Source organism: Budorcas taxicolor, chromosome 4, assembly GCF_023091745.1.
Source record: "Budorcas taxicolor isolate Tak-1 chromosome 4, Takin1.1, whole genome shotgun sequence".
In the NCBI taxonomy this organism is placed as follows: domain Eukaryota; kingdom Metazoa; phylum Chordata; class Mammalia; order Artiodactyla; family Bovidae; genus Budorcas; species Budorcas taxicolor.
Window position 1 is genome coordinate 52792520 of NC_068913.1, and position 16223 is coordinate 52808742.

The 16223-nt window shown below is 35.8% G+C and overlaps 1 protein-coding gene across 1 annotated transcript in view; it reads right to left on the reverse strand.

The window, feature by feature from the left end:
• The window catches only part of CFTR (CF transmembrane conductance regulator), a 181152-nt gene that overhangs the window by 85480 nt on the left and 79449 nt on the right, over positions 1-16223 (reverse strand). The gene's annotated exons all lie outside the window — the stretch shown is intronic.

The window sequence follows — 16223 nt, forward strand, 5'->3', positions numbered from 1 at the left end:
GCTCAGTGGTAAAGAATCAGCTTGCCAATACAAGAGACACAAATTCAATCCCGGATTGGGAAGATCCTGTAAAGAAGAAAATGGTAACCCACTTCAGTATTCTTGCCTGGGAAATCCCATGGACAGAGGAGCCTGGCAGACTACAGTCCAGGGCTGCAAAAGAGTTGAACACGACTAGCAACTAACCAACGACAATTCTGACTTTAGCTCAAAACAAGGTCTTTGCCTTTTCTTTTTTCATCCCCATATAATTTCTCTTTTCTTTTGTTACTACCTTCTTCTCTCTTAAAAATACTCTTCAAGTCTTTTTTCTTTCACAACCCAAAAGTAGTTCATCTGTTCTCCTTGATCTGACACTAACGTTATCTATATTTAAACTGCCAAAATGTTTACTTTTATTGTTTCTGTTATCTACCACATGAAAGTTAAATAAAACTTCATATACAAAACTGTAAATTTATAGCTGGTAAATTCATAAGCAATCATTTATATTATGAACTAGCTTGCAGCTCCTGTAGGCTGAAATCATGCCAGCCACTGCCTCCAAGGAACTGCTGTTGTCAATACTCTTGACCTAAGAGGACCAAACATGATTTTTTTTTTTTTAATGTGGTTTAAAAAAAAAACACTGACATGTAAGAGAAGATACAGCAGGACCCAGGGGTGCTGGCTACTCGGGCACTGGAGGAGACCACTGAGACCCATATAGCACTGCAGTGAGCAGGACCTTCCATAGTTAGAAGACCCAGGAAAACAAGTGCTTCATTTCTTTCTACTGGACCAAATTTTTTTGGTTCAACTTATGAACCAGACCACATACCTATGATTCCATCCAAATTACAAGGATTGCAGCTACATTCCACACCCCTGTTTTAAGTCAGTCTTGCTGAAGGAGCACACCCAGGAGCACCTCGACCTTGAAGCCTTACCTAAGCTGTTCTACGCAGCACATCCTCAGCCCTCGATCTAGAGCAATTGGTGAAACAACTCACAGGTGTATTTCTTCTCTACTGTACCATCTTTCCCTTACCCGTATTCCATTCCCTTTTAGAAAATTAAATCTTTTAGGGGGAAAAAATGAGTACTTTTTCATATATGAATAAATTGAGTGTAGGCTTTTGTAAAGGAGGCACATTTTCTAACACAATCTGAAAAAGCCAGAGGTTGCCAAAATTATTGGAGCTTATTTTTTTTTCCAAATTTGAATTCAATACAGTTTTAGTTAAATCAGATAAAATTTATAATTTTTAAAATTTAGAGATATCAGTAGTTATCTTGATGGTATGATTGTAACACAATTATACATTTGGAGGGTGCAGAAGAATCCTAGCCCAGTGCAAAAATTTAACAAAGATTTGTGGCATGAAGGAAGGAAAGAGGAGTGAATGGAGGAAGGGAAGGTAAACAAATATTAAGCTACAAACAGGTATATATAAGAAAAAGAAAATGAAGAAAGGTGTACAGGGAAGAAAGAAAATGGGGAAAAGAATAATTGTCAGAAGAAGCAGATATCAATAGGACAAAGCAGGAAGATAGTGGCAGCATAAAGACAAGAAAAATGAAGGGGAAGATAGGAAATGATAGAAGACAAGGAACCATAGTTGACACTTTAGCAAATATCCCTGGTGAATTCGAATGTCCAAAGAATACAAATGCAATTTATTACAATAATTTTCTTAAGACAATATATAAGAGATTGTTTCAGCCAAATATCTCTCACAGGAGCCTGTAATACTCATCCTTTCAACAAGCCAAGGAAATAGGAGGGAGAAGGAAACTGAAAAATCTCTTCCTTCTTTCCTACATGAACAGGCTGAAACATAACACTAGAGAAAGAAATCAGAAGATCCTCAAGTGAGCTCAAGCTTTTCACACTCAGACTGAATGGAATATCATCAAATTCCTCCAAAAAAGACCAGAAATAGCACTTTCTTTGAGTACCACTCCTCAAATCCTGACTTGGAGCTGGTCCAGGGAAAGGAGTAAATGCATTAAGAAAAGGAATTAAATGCATTAAGATTTAAGGAAGGAACTGCTTAAATGGTTTCTCGGTATCAAGTTACTCTATTTCAATTATAATACAAGCTACTGTTTCCTTTTTATTTTCAGAACAGTATCAAATTTTAAGCTCCTATGACAGTGAACTCTGCCCTGTGCCTGGGATGCTCAGCACTCTGTCAGTAAGCCATGCCTGCATCCCTGGGATGCCCAGGCCTGCCTGGAATGTGGTGAGTCAGTCACCTTCTTTGGTCTGGCTTAGACAGAATGGGATTTCTCAGTGTGAAACTTACACTCATACTTGGGAGAATTTCCAGGCTGGCTGCATTCTTGGAAAATGCCATGAAGAAATGAAGCATCCTTGCCCCCAGGTCACTGGTGAGCTGAAATCTGAATGATGTTTGTGGTGCCCATTTAGAAAGCAGTTGGGATGTCATGTAAACCATGCTAGAGGTGACTGTTCAATAAAGAACAAAGCTGGAATACTCAACTGGATGGCATGGGACTCAGGATTTGAACCCTGGTCTATAAACTATTGTGAAATCTCAGTTACTTAACAGCTTTGTAATTTAATTCCCCTAACCATAACCTGGGTGCAAATATAGCCCATCTTTTATAAAAGTGCTCAGTATGAGAATTAGAAATATGGCATGTACAAAGAAATTCAAAAAATATAAATAAAAGAGATGAAATGTGCCAATCTAAGTGGAATATTTTTAATTCTAAAACAAAGCTTAAAACGAAATAGAAAATATGTATAGCAACATTGATCACAGAACGCAGTGACCTATTTTCCAGCTGTTTCCATTAATAACTAGATAAGTAGCATTGGGCAAGTCTCTTCTGGCCTTCAGTTCTCCATCTATACAAGGGGATAATAGTACCTTCCCTTAACAGGTTCAAAAATTTGAAGTAATTTAATACAAAGAGCTTGGTCCATAAATCACACTCAAACACTGGTGATGTACAGTTTTAGAAAGAGACGTTTACCAATGATTTGTATACATCATTCATTTCCATTTGGCCCTGAATAAAATGTTCACCTGATGTAATACTATACCCCACTCTCCTACTAAAGGAAAAGCAAATTCTAATTAGCCTGAAAATATAGCCTTTATTCATATTATCATAAAAATGTACAAGGGATAATGCAGGGGAAAAGAACTGGACTGAGAATTGGAAGTCCTATGTTCAAGTCCTAACTTTGTATGTCTTCACCAAGTGTACTTTTGTTGAGGTTGCTATGTACACAGTCACATATTTTGAAACTTAAAGTTCAAGGTTCTTAAGAGTGACAGCAGATTAGGTCTAGATACTTTCCAAATGCTACCACTTTGAAGATGGCTGTTTAATTTTATCTAACATTTTGTTGTTGTTTAGTCGCCGTGTCCACTTCTCTCACGACCCTACGGACTATATAGTCTGCCAGGCCCTTCTGTCCATGGGATTTCTCAGGCAAGAACACTGGAGCAGGTTGTCATTTCCTTCTCCAGGGGATCTACCCATGCTATCCTGTGCTATGATAGTTTTATTCATCTTATTATCTCCTCAATATAAAATAATCAAGGGGGGCCTAGGGAAGGTCAATGCTTTACCTCCTCTGTTCCAAGAAATGTTTTCACACTTTTAGGATGATTCTGTAGTATTTGATTTGCAATTGCCACTATCATATGTTTTTAGCAGTACAAATAAACAAGAAGACTATTTTTAAGCCCCCCACATTTTTCTGCTAATTAACTAAGATACTACTAAATGAAGAACACCTAGTTAGACAAATAAATACTTTAGCAATCAACACTACAGTAACCTTCTTCATGAGTCAACATCAGAATTCTATAAGAAAATAGATGGACATAAGCTGCTTTCAAGGAAAGCAGCTTGAATTCACTTGTCCAAATTTTTTTGCAGTCTGGACTAGACTGGACTGGAAGTGTAAGATTTTGTATTTCAAATTATATAATTCTATCAAGTGTTCTATGACCCTTCCTGGCTTTTGATACCAAAAAAAAAAAAAAAAAAAAAAAAAGAAAGTCTGATAAAACCGTTGTACATAAATCATTGAGATTTTGTGATTTTATTTCTATAAGATATATTCTCATGAGTAGGATAGCTTGCCCATAGGTATGTCTTCTTTCTTTTTAAGAGAGGCTATTGCCAGAATCCTTTACAAAACAACATCTAAATGTTATACTTCCAAAGTTACAGTTTCCCCAGCAAGATCTGAGAGTACCCTTTTCCTCAAATCATCACCTACAATAGCTATTATGTTTATACAAGGTATGAGATAAGAATCTAGTCTTATTTTCTTTTACTATTATAGTAAACATGATTTATTAAATAAATGATGTTTTCAATTAATTTACATATCACCTATAATCATCTCACATTTCCAAAGATCTACTTCAGGACTATTTGGTTCCTTCTATTTCTATAATAATATTCTGCTGAGTTTTTAGTGTTTAGGTTTTTTAATGGCTTTAAGTAAGATTTAATATGTAACAAAGCACAATCCTTCTTCATAAATTGTGGTCTCTTTTTGCTCAGTCTCCTATATAACAGTATTAACAATAATAACAATGTAAGTAAGAATGCTAATAACAGCTAATGTATATTGAATGTTTACTAGGTATCAGGTACTATTTTAAGTCCTTTATGAGTATTAACTTTTTTAATGCTCATCACAATCCTATCCCCCTTAAAAATATGAGAAAATTCAAAGTTAGTAAAGGTAAATGTCATTCCAAAGATAACACAGCCAAAAAACAACAGAGTCAGGATTCAAACTAAGGTAATTTGTCTATAAAGCGTGGACTCTAAACTCCTTTTGGTATTTCCTCCCACATGAAATATACTTTAGTAAAATCCTGAAAATAACCTTATTCAGATGTATTTGCAATTTCATTAAATATACACATAAGTTTGAGTGCAATTTGCATCTTAGGATGCTGCTGGTGCTACTCACTTGCTGCAGTCGTGTCTGACTCTGTGTGACCTATGCACCGGAGCCCACCAGGTTCATCTGTCTGTGGGAGTCTCCAGGCAAGAACAGTGGAGTGGGTTGCCATGCACTCACTCCAAGGGATCTTCCCAACCCAGGGATCAAACCCACAGCTCTTGTGTCTCCTGCACTGTCGGCGGGGTTCTTCACCACTAGCACCATCTGGGAAGACCCTCTTAGGATGCCACCTCTTATTAAAAATCATGATCTTTCGATTAATTCAGTTCTTGTTTTAGATCTTTCAGTAAGATTTTCTGATCTTCTATATACATGTTCTGTAAGTTTCCTATTAAATTTATGCTTAAGTATTTTATCATTTTCTACTAGTATGAATTGAAGAGCTTTTTATTTCCATTTCGAGATTGTTGCTGCTAACATAGAGAAGAGCTAATTATTTTTATATGCTTATCTACTATTCAGCCATCTTATCATATTCCTTTATCAATTCTGGCAGAGTTTTGCTCTCTGCTTTTGTTAGAATCTCTTGGGGGTTTTTTAGGTGAACATTTTTTTTCAGAAACATGTAATGCTCTTTTTTTAAGACAAACAATTAAATTTTACCATTTAAAATAATGCTTACTTTGGAATGTTTGGTTAAAAAAAGTTATGAAGTTTTTTAAAATGAAGTTTTCTTCTATTCTTACTTTGAATTTTTATTACAAATCACTGCTAAATTTATGTAAGACTCTTTTAGCATCCACTGACCTTGTTACATGGTTTTCTTCATTGTCAATATACAATTTATTAATATATCATATTTATAGATTGTTTATTTTGACGCACTTATATTTCTATTCATGAATCTTGATCATCTTTTCATACTATGCTGAATTCTATTTATTAATACTTTATTTAATACTATTTTATTTAAATATCTATATTTCTAAGTATGATTAGCTAGTCTTTTTTTATATAACTTTTCAGATTTTGATACAATTAATCTTCTCTCTTAAGAAAATGAAGAGTTTTTCATTTTTGTCTATAATTTGGTATAGTTTAAATAATATAGGAAGTTATGCTATTAAAGGTGAAATACAATCCAGCTATGCAATTATCTACTGATAGTGTCTTTTTAAGTAATACACACTGAACTATCTTTACAGTGATAATCTGTCTATTCAAGTTTTTTTTTGTTTCTTTCTTCAATTTTGATCATTTGTATTTCCTTAATCATCCAGTTCCTCCAAGTTTTAAATCTGCGTCAACAGAATTGCATTAACTTTTAATAATAATTTTAATCTTGCTCATATTTTTGCTTAAGCTTCCTTGTTATTCCTAATACTGTAAGTCTTTTCTTTACTACAAATAAGGGTAGATTCAACAATTTTATTGGTCTTTTCAAATAACTGGCTTTAGGAATTATATTAAGTCTTTCAATTCTCTGTTGGTTTTCTCCTTCATTAAATTAAATTTTGATCATCACTTACTCCCTAAGTTTTAACTTTTTATTTAGTTCCTTCTTTAAAATTCTCAAGAAAAATATAAATTTTGTGTATTTTTAGCCTTGTTTCTTAATAATAAAGGTATTTAGAGCTAAAAATCTTCTACTGAGTATAGTCATGTTCTACAGATTGTTATATGAAGCATTCTAGGTTTCAAATAATTTATAGTCAGTCAGGAGATTTTACCTTTCCAAGTATTTGTTTTCAACTTACCTGGCTTGCTGCTGCTACTGCTGCTGCTAAGTTGCTTCAGTATTATATCTAAATTTTTAGCAAGCATAACTAACATGTTTTGTCATTCTCATTAGAACCTATGACTTAAGAAGAAGCTAAGCAACTATAAAAAAAAAAAAAGAAAAAGAAAAAAGTTTGAGTGGAAGAAGAGTAATATTAGAAGGTCTTACATGTATTTCCTAAAATTTTAATGGATTTTTACAGATCTTCAATAGCAAAACTTAAAAAATTGGGGCCTGGGCTAAATTTAGCTTAAGAGGAGAGATCTTCAAACGTATTTTAAAAAGATCTAATCTGATATGAAATATAAAGGTGTTGTTTGTTGTTTTAGCAAACTGAAGTTGTTTTAAGTATTAGATAAGACTTTATCCTCTAGCACTACTTTCCTCAATAATATTTTAATGGTATATAAAATATCTTCATTTATTAGTATATCTAAACAGAAGTTATTACAACCGCTATTTAAAATATTCATTATAATGACTGGAGTATAGACATACACATACATTTGAATATACACAAATATACAAACACATACAGATTGCATTTTTACACATCTGTATATATGTGCATATACATGTACATATATGTGCACGTATAATACATATGTGACTGTGTGTGGCATGCATACAAATATGCAGGTGTTTATTCAGCTTGATCTCTATCATCCACTATTATGGTGCTAAGAAAAGAGAAGTCTGCAATAAGGAAAAGAAGATTATTATTTTATGAATTAGATTACTATTTCTCTTATCAAAAAAAAGTTAAAAATATGTGAAAGATAATGGAGTCCTTAACAAACAAGTTGTCTCACTTTCCAAAGGTTTATCCTCTTCAGTCCTGTTGATATAACATAATGAGAGCAGACTGACCGAGAAGGCTCATTGTATCCCATGACCCTAAAATACAGAAAAGTCTAATTTTTTCTCACTTGATAGGGGACAGCTGGACCAAAGAACACTCTAAACAATTCAAGTTCATTCAATCCAACTGATCATGTCACACCCCTGTTTAAAACATCACAAAACAAACAAACAAAAATATATACTGGATCCTTCAAAAGATGGCATACAAAACTTTTCCCAGCTCACTTCTTCATCCTCACCTCCCAGCACTCTTCCAAATACATCTTGACCCCTAACCACACTGAAGTTTTATTGTGCTCCAAATTTACCATATCTTTCACCAATTGCACCTTCTGGTCCCTCTATCTGGATAACTTTCCTCTGCTTCTTAATCTGGCAAATTCCTTTAAGGTCAATAAAAATTTAATATCCTCCATAAAGTCTTCCATTACGTTAAAAGGCATGTTCCTATGTGTTTTAAGAGCCATTTATGTTCCTATGTAAGAGCTTTCATCTCTTTTCTTATTGTCTGTTTACATTATCTTTATCCTCAAAGACTGTGAGCTTCTCAAGGACAAAGGCAGAGTTATAATTTGTTCTATGCTTTGGGAGCCAGGACAGGTTTAAGATATTATAGGCATATGTTCCAAACAGTGAGTAAAGTGTTTTAGGCAACTTAGAGATAGTTAAGATTAATCCTCTGCCTTCAGGAGCTTACAATCTGCAGCCTACCAGGGACAACTTAATGAAAAACCTGGATTTTGAGTTAAGATGTGGCTCCATGCCTGAGAACTTCATGTCTTCCTCATCCAACTTTACCAAGTCTGCCCCCAACTTACCTCTCTGGCCAGGCTGACAAACTGTAATAAGACACCAGAACACATTCATTAACCCTCAACCCTGAATATTCATTGGAAGGACTGCTACTGAAGCTCCAACACTTTGGCCATCTGATGTAAAAAGCCAACTCAATGGAAAAGACCCTGATGCTGGGAAAGACTGAAGACAAAGGGAGAAGGGGATGACAGAGGATGAGATGGTTAGATAGCATCACCAACTCAATGAACACGAACTTGAGCAAACTCCAGGAGATGGTGCAGGACATAAGAACTTGGCGTGCTACAGTCCATGTGGTTACAAACATTCAGGCATGACTTAGCACCTGAACAATGACAATAAATACTGTCATTTAAAAAGTAGATTGTGATGTGAGATTAAACAGATAGATGAATGGAACAGAATAAATATTTCACAAACAAACATGTAGATCAGAACCTAGCATAAAAGTGTTAGAGTGATAATTTATAGGGAAAGGAGAAACTGCTCAAAAAATGATCCTGGGACAAATGGATCTCTCTATGGAAGATAAAATTAGACCCCTAGCTCACAACAAATACAAAAATCAATTCCAGCGGTTTTTAGCCCTAGATGTAAAAAATGAAGCTAAAAATACTAAGAATATATAAAATATATATTTTTATCATTTGTGTTAGAATATCTTAAACAAAAGACAAAGAACAAACCATAAAGAAATGCACAGATACAATTTGTTAGATGAAAGTCAAAAGTCTATTTAACAAAAGATCTTAGAGCAAAATATACATTGCATCACCTCCCATCCATAAAGGATAGTAATGCAATGTATTTAACTGTCTTAGTCCAGCCCTTCCAAGCTGAGGATACCAAGAAAGTATTAAACATGATATTATCTTATTATGGGAAATACTTGTATAAAAGAAAATAGGAAGGGAGGCAAGGAAGGCTGGGAGAGCTGTGAGACCTCAATGCAGTTTCAACTCCCAAGTGAAGGAGAAAAGGACAGAAGCTTGAATAGAAAGACATTAAAACACTGCACAATCTAAGCAAGGTTTGACAGAGCCATCTAGAAGTCTCTGAGCCAAAATCTGTAAATAAATAAGTCCCATGTCTTTCAGACACAAGATCTGCTGCAGTATCCATGCCATACTTGATCAATAATGGAAAGCAGCCTGTGGAAGGAGTAGTCTCAAAACAAACTCTGAAAATGAATGATTCAACTCACAGCGATGGACCCTCATTCAATTACATTCCCTACAACAGTGGTATACACCACAACAGTGGTGCATAAGGCAAATCTCTCAGCTACTAAAAACTTAGCAAAACAATTGACACAGGATATGAAGTCAAACAGCAAACAAATATAACCTCACAAGCAGTCAGGGAATTGCAAATCAGAACAGTAAAGAAATATGGGGACTTCCCTGGTGGCACAGTGGATAAGAATCTGCCTGCCAATGCAGGGAACACAGATCCAATCCCTGGTCCGGGAAGATTCCATATACCACGCAGCAACTAAAGCTCATGCGCCACAACTGCTGAGCCCATGCACCACAGCTACTGAAGCCTGAATGCTTTAAGGCCTGCAAGTCACAACCAATGAGCCCCGTAAAGCAACTACTGACACCACATGCCCTGGAGTCAGCAATCGGCAGCTACTGAGCCCACGTGCCACAGCTACTGAAGCCCATGTGCCTAGATCCTGTGCTCTGCAATAAGAGAAGCCACTCTAATGAGAAGCCCATGTACCCCCAACTAGAACGTAGCTCCCAATCTCTGCAACTAGAGGAAGCCTCCATGCAGTAACGAAGACCCAGTACAGTCAAAAGTACATAAAAGTGGAAAAAAGAAATACGACTTTTTACAACTTAGAATGGTAAAACTTCAAGCCTCTGTTAGTAAGAAGCACTTTCAAAGATTGAGGAAATAGGAACACTCATAAATGGCTAGTGGTAGTATAAACCAAAACAGCTGCTTTAAAGTGCAGTTTGGCAGTATCTAGTGATATTGGAAAGCAGAGACATTACTTTGCCAACAAAGGTCCATCTAGTCAAAGCTATGGTTTTTCCAGTAGTCACGTATGGATATGAGAGTTGGAATATAAAGAAAGCTGAGTGCCAAAGAACTGATGCTTTTGAACTTTGGTGTTGGAAAAGCCTCTTGAGAGTCACTTGGACTGCAGTCCTGAATATTCATTGGAAGGACTGATGCTGAAGCCGAAACTCCAATACTGTGGCCACCTGATGCAAAGAACTGACTCATTGGAAAAGACCCTGATGCTGGGAAAGATTGAAGGCAAGAGGAGAAGGGGATGAAAGATGAGATGGTTGGATGGCATCACTGACTCGATGGACATGAGTCTGAGTAAGCTCCAGGAGTTGGTGATGGACAGAAAAGCCTGGTGTGCTGCAGTCCATGGGGTTGCAAAGAGTCAGACATGACTGAGCAACTGAACTGGCTGAGGGAAATATTAGAACAACCTAAATGCATGTCAATAACAGGGTGAATAAATAAAATGTTACACATAAGCACCATATAGCAAATGAAAAGAATGAAATAGAATTTCTACATCTAAGTAGTAAAGCTAGACCTCAAAAAGGTAATAGGAGCAAAGAAAGCAAGTTGAAGAATGATGTGTACAAATTATACTATTTACACAAATTTTGAAGCCACAAAAAACTATTAAGTATCATTTATAGATAAATATATATATAGTGTTAATTCATTTAAATGGATTGGAGGGGTATGTATCACATTTGTAATAATGACTACTTGAAGCTTGGGGTGTATGAAGAATGATGTTGAGGATTTAGTGAAATGTTCTTAAAATTCTTCCAGAGCTCTAACAATGAAGAAAACAGGGATATTGTCAAATGGATGTTTCCAAATCTAGAACAGAAGCTAGTGATACAGATGACATTGTAAAACATGAAACTAAAGATTCCTGCATCTGAAAAAGATTTTATGTTCTGAGCCAACACATTTGACTTTCTTTTCTGGAATGAAATCATTTTTGAAGAAAAATGCATCAATGTGGATAATTTAGTAAGTATCTCAAAGTTTATAATTAATAGAAAGCTGTTCAGATTGAAACAAAATAGTAGGGGTAGACTGAAGAGAATTGTGAATAAGCCTAGTACTTTAAGATCAAATACATTAATAACATCAATATCCTGCTAATGTGAGTACTTATTCTGATTAATTTATTGTTCATTTGTAGAGTTCTTTATTAGTATTTAGCTTCTATTTGATTTAACATAAAACACTTTGTTTTGAATACACTGTTAAACATTTATCTTTGCTGATTACTAAAGGCACTCCAATCTAGTGCTATATTTATCTTAAGGGTGTTGGTTTTCAGCCTTGGTGCTATTATGAGTTTAAAAAGCAGTACAGAGCATGAGCTGCTCAGAGAAGCTTTGAACTCAGAGACAAACGATTTCTCTTTACCTGCAACTTCTCTGGAGTTCTCTTGGAGTTACCCATAAAAACTGTTGGAGGAAATCATTGATTGGAATTAAAGTACAGGGCTGGGCTTCCCAGGTAGCTAGAATGGTAAAGAATCTGCCTGCAATGCAGGAGACCAGGGTTCGATCCCTGGGTTGGGAAGATCTCCTGGAGAAGGGCATGGCAACCCACTACAGTATTCTTGCCTGGAGAATCCCATGAACCAGAGGAACCTGGTGGGCTACAGTTCATGGGGTCGCAAAGAGTCAGACACGACTGAGCACCCACATACACACACAAGCTAGAGGACATGATATGATTTCTTATACAAAAATTAATTATTGAGATTTTTTAACCTAAGTCAAAATAAATCAAATATAAACTTTTAAAAAGTGTGATCAATTAGTTTTCTCATTAAAGGAGACCTTGAAAAATATTTCTTTGTAACCACCCTACACTGCCATTTTAATAAATTTCTCAGCAGTTTACCTAAAAATAAAATCAAATATCTGGATCATTGGTTTTCAAAGTCATTTATTTTGACCAATTATTTTCAGAATTATTTCAGATCAATTATTTCAGAATCACCTAGGGAGCTTGTAAAAACTGCTGCACCTATTCTTACTCAGAAGAAACAGACCAGAGTGCAGCAATCTGCATTTTAACCTGTGATTTTTATGCCTGCTTGAACCTGTTCTTTTGGCTAACTTCCTTTACAGCATGCTGGTCAGAAAAGCAAATGTCAACTTCAAAGGATTCTGTGCACATAATATATTAAGTCTGTTTGAGATTGTAAAGCACTTGAAAATACTTCAATAAAGAGTACCAGAGAGGGTCAAAGTGATATTATAATAAAAGTCCAATAAAGATTAACTTATTTTATTATTTAGAAGTACATAACATACCCCATGTTATAGACATACTTTTTACACAAATGTGTACCACTTTATTTTTTTTAGTGCATCTAAATTTCATCACCTGATATTATTCAACTGAGCCAGACAAATCAGAAGCTATTAAAAGAGGAACTGCTAATACAAAGCTCATTAACTCTGTCTTGAACATATCAGAGAAACAGTAGAGGGTATTATATTGAGAGAGAAAGAACTTTTAAAAAAGGGTGGAGTGTTACATTAACTGGCCCTGTGTAATTATGCAATATTTGCTGAGTACATTCGAGCTTCCTGTGACTTTGTAGATAGGAAAATACCATAAACCTTGTTTTATACCTGTATTATCACTCTTCAGAACAACCTTGACAATACAGCTGCTTGTGGTAAGAAGCTTGGGTTGAGAGAACATGAACTTTAGAAGCAATGCTATTTAATAAGGAATGTTTGTAACCATCAATCTTTAGACAGTTAATGCCATTGTTATTAATATTTAATTGGCCACCTCATGCGAAGAGTTGACTCATTGGAAAAGACCCTGATGCTGGGAGGGATTGGGGGCAGGAGGAGAAGGGGCCGACAGAGGATGAGATGGCTGGGTGGCATCGCTGACTCGATGGACGTGAGTCTGAGTGAACTCCGGGAGTTGGTGATGGACAGGGAGGCCTGGCGCGCTGCAATTCATGGGGTCGCAAGGAGTCGGACACGACTGAGTGACTGAACTGAACTGAATTATTAAGCACTTGCATTGTGCTTTATGTACAAGGACACTAGACAAAGAGGAGGAAGGAGAAGAGAAGTATTGGAGGAACAGAGAAAGGGGAAGGGAAAGGAGAGGAAGAGAATTTGAGAAAGCCCAAGAGCACACTGTAAAGAGAAAAAGAATGAACTAACCATTTTTGCACATAGCTGCTGTAAATGTGCATGTAGCTCTGCATGGTATGTATCAACAGAAGGAAGTTAACTTCTACAGCAGGAAATGTACACGAACAAATTCATAAAGTAAAAATTGGAGTTCTGTTTATTAGGAATGATAGCCTGTTGGCCCAAGTCAAGCTTGATTACAAATAACTGTGCATACAAATATTGGCTAGAGATTAGTCCTTATCAGAAAGCGTAGGCAATGAGAACGTTTTATCAACTTGAAAAATAAAAGCTCTTCTCTCACTGGGCTTTGGTACTAAGTCATAGCAGAAAACTGAAATAAACTGAAATTCCAATATATTTGTTATTGGACCCAACATAAGTACAAAAAGCACTATCATAATAGATGTTACAGTCTTTGTCACCAATATTAAACTATTGTTTAATACTCAGAGATATATATATATATAAAAACACATACATGGTTTTATACATGAACTTGAAAGTATATACATAATTCTGTTAATATCTCTATGCCTTTTGATGTTTATTTCTGTATGTGTGTAGGCCTATATTTGTATTTGAAAACTAATAATGTAAGCATTTTTACAGGAAGACCTTTGAAATGCAGGGCTTCAAGGTATTTCGGGGTAAGTGTTTCCAAGGAATTAAAGTTAGAAAAGATACTTGAGACAAATAATTTTATTTATTGTATTCTAGCTCTACATTAGACTCATTTAACTACTGATTTCTGAACTCCAGATTTCAGATTCTCTGGAATGATCCTTGACAACCTATTTTTGAAAAACTCTCTACATGATTTTGATTCAGCCGGTCTAAGAATTGGCATTTAAGAATCTACTCATTCCTTAACTATCTCTTCTAGGTCTACGCACTCAAGATGCTGGGACAAATCCAATCTGTGAAAAGTACTCATTTCTTAGAACTTCACTGGCACATGACTGTGCTGCCTTGCAGTTGGTCCTGCTCTGGAGTTCCTCACAGGTCTCTAGAAACTAGGACTCCTCAGGAGCTGAGCTCACCCATCACCTCTGGAGAAATCCTATGAAAATCCTTATTGTCTCTACAGGTGACTTTGGAGAACCAGCTGTTCAACTTGCCCTGATCAGGCTTCCTCCCGTGAGCTGACTGCCCACCTACCTGGCCACCTACCATATTTTAAATTTGAGGTCATGAGGCATGAAGCAAAGATTCTGCCCCAAGGCAAGAAGAAAAAAGTTTACTTGGGAGAAGATGAAAAAAGTTTTCCTGACCTTTAAATTTCAAGTGGGTTTTTTTATGTTCTTTCTCAAGCCTTTATCAAGTGTAGTAGAAAAGCTTTTGTATATACATATATAAATAATATAATGTATATTTTAGAAAACTTACAAATTTTTGCCTAACTAAAAAACTTATGACATTTTGATTCCACTTGCTTGACTTAATATGAATAGAATGCTAGATTCTATTTAGAAATCTAGAATCTAGAATGCTAGATTTCTATTTAAAAAAGAAGATATGCATCAAGCAACAAAGGTTTACTGTATAGCACAGTGAACTAGTCAATATTTTATAATAATTTACAAAGGAAAATAATCTCAAAAATAATATATGTGTACATGTATAACTGAATCACCTTGCTGTGCCCATGAAAAACTGTAAGTCAACTATACTTCAATAATACATATGTATATATATTAAGGAAAAAATTTAAAACACATTTCAAGTGTGTTAGCATAGGTGATTTTCCCAAGATCCAGGAGTACAGATTTTAGGAATATGGTAGCTTGATATGTCATTTATAGGAAAACAAGTCATAACCTCCTCTTTCACAAAGGCAGCCTTACAATCCCAATGGTTTAATAATACTGTTACAATCATAGTGAGATTAACCAGTCTGAAGTTCTAATTCAAAATCTGCAGTGTTCAATGCAGAAGGCATTAGTGTCTAAGAGTTTCTAATACACAATCCTAATCAAGCATAGCAAAAAAGGTAAGTCAGAAGATCTGGATTCTCTCACTGGTCCCATCAATTATGAGACATATGATCTCCAATAAGTCTCTTAAATTTTCACTTCTTACACTTTAAAATGTGAATAACAATATTTCATAAATGTCTAACCACATCTCCATTATCTCCCTCCAGTTTGTGTGTTACATTGGATACATCTTCCTAAAACAGTTTTTATTATGGCACTCCCACCAGTGAGGGAAGTCACCTGGAAGATACTGTGGACCACCTGCTCCCCGCCCAGGGTTCCTACCTGTGCTCCCACTAAGCACCACGTTTCGCAGAATCCTTTGCAGTTGGAGTGTTGCGTGAGAACTGGATTGCCCCAGGTATATGTAATATGAAAGTCAAGTGTGGAGGACTCTGTCTTTCTGCCTTTTTTAGCTATTTGGTTTAATCGCTGGCAAGTGCGGAGACAGAAATCATGATCTGACTGTTTTCTCCCAGTTCAGCTCTCACCATATACCCCTTCTTTTCCAGACTCTACCCTTGCTGCACTGCCTAGAGTTCCCCTTAAAATGCACTGTTTTTGTTCGACTCCAGCCCATTTCACCCTATACCCCAGCCACGCCAAACTGACTCTAGGTACAAAGGTTCAACGAACGTTCTCTGCTGGCTCCAGGTCTTGTACATTCTGTTCTCTTTCTGGAATGCTCTCTTGTTCTTCATTCAGATGAT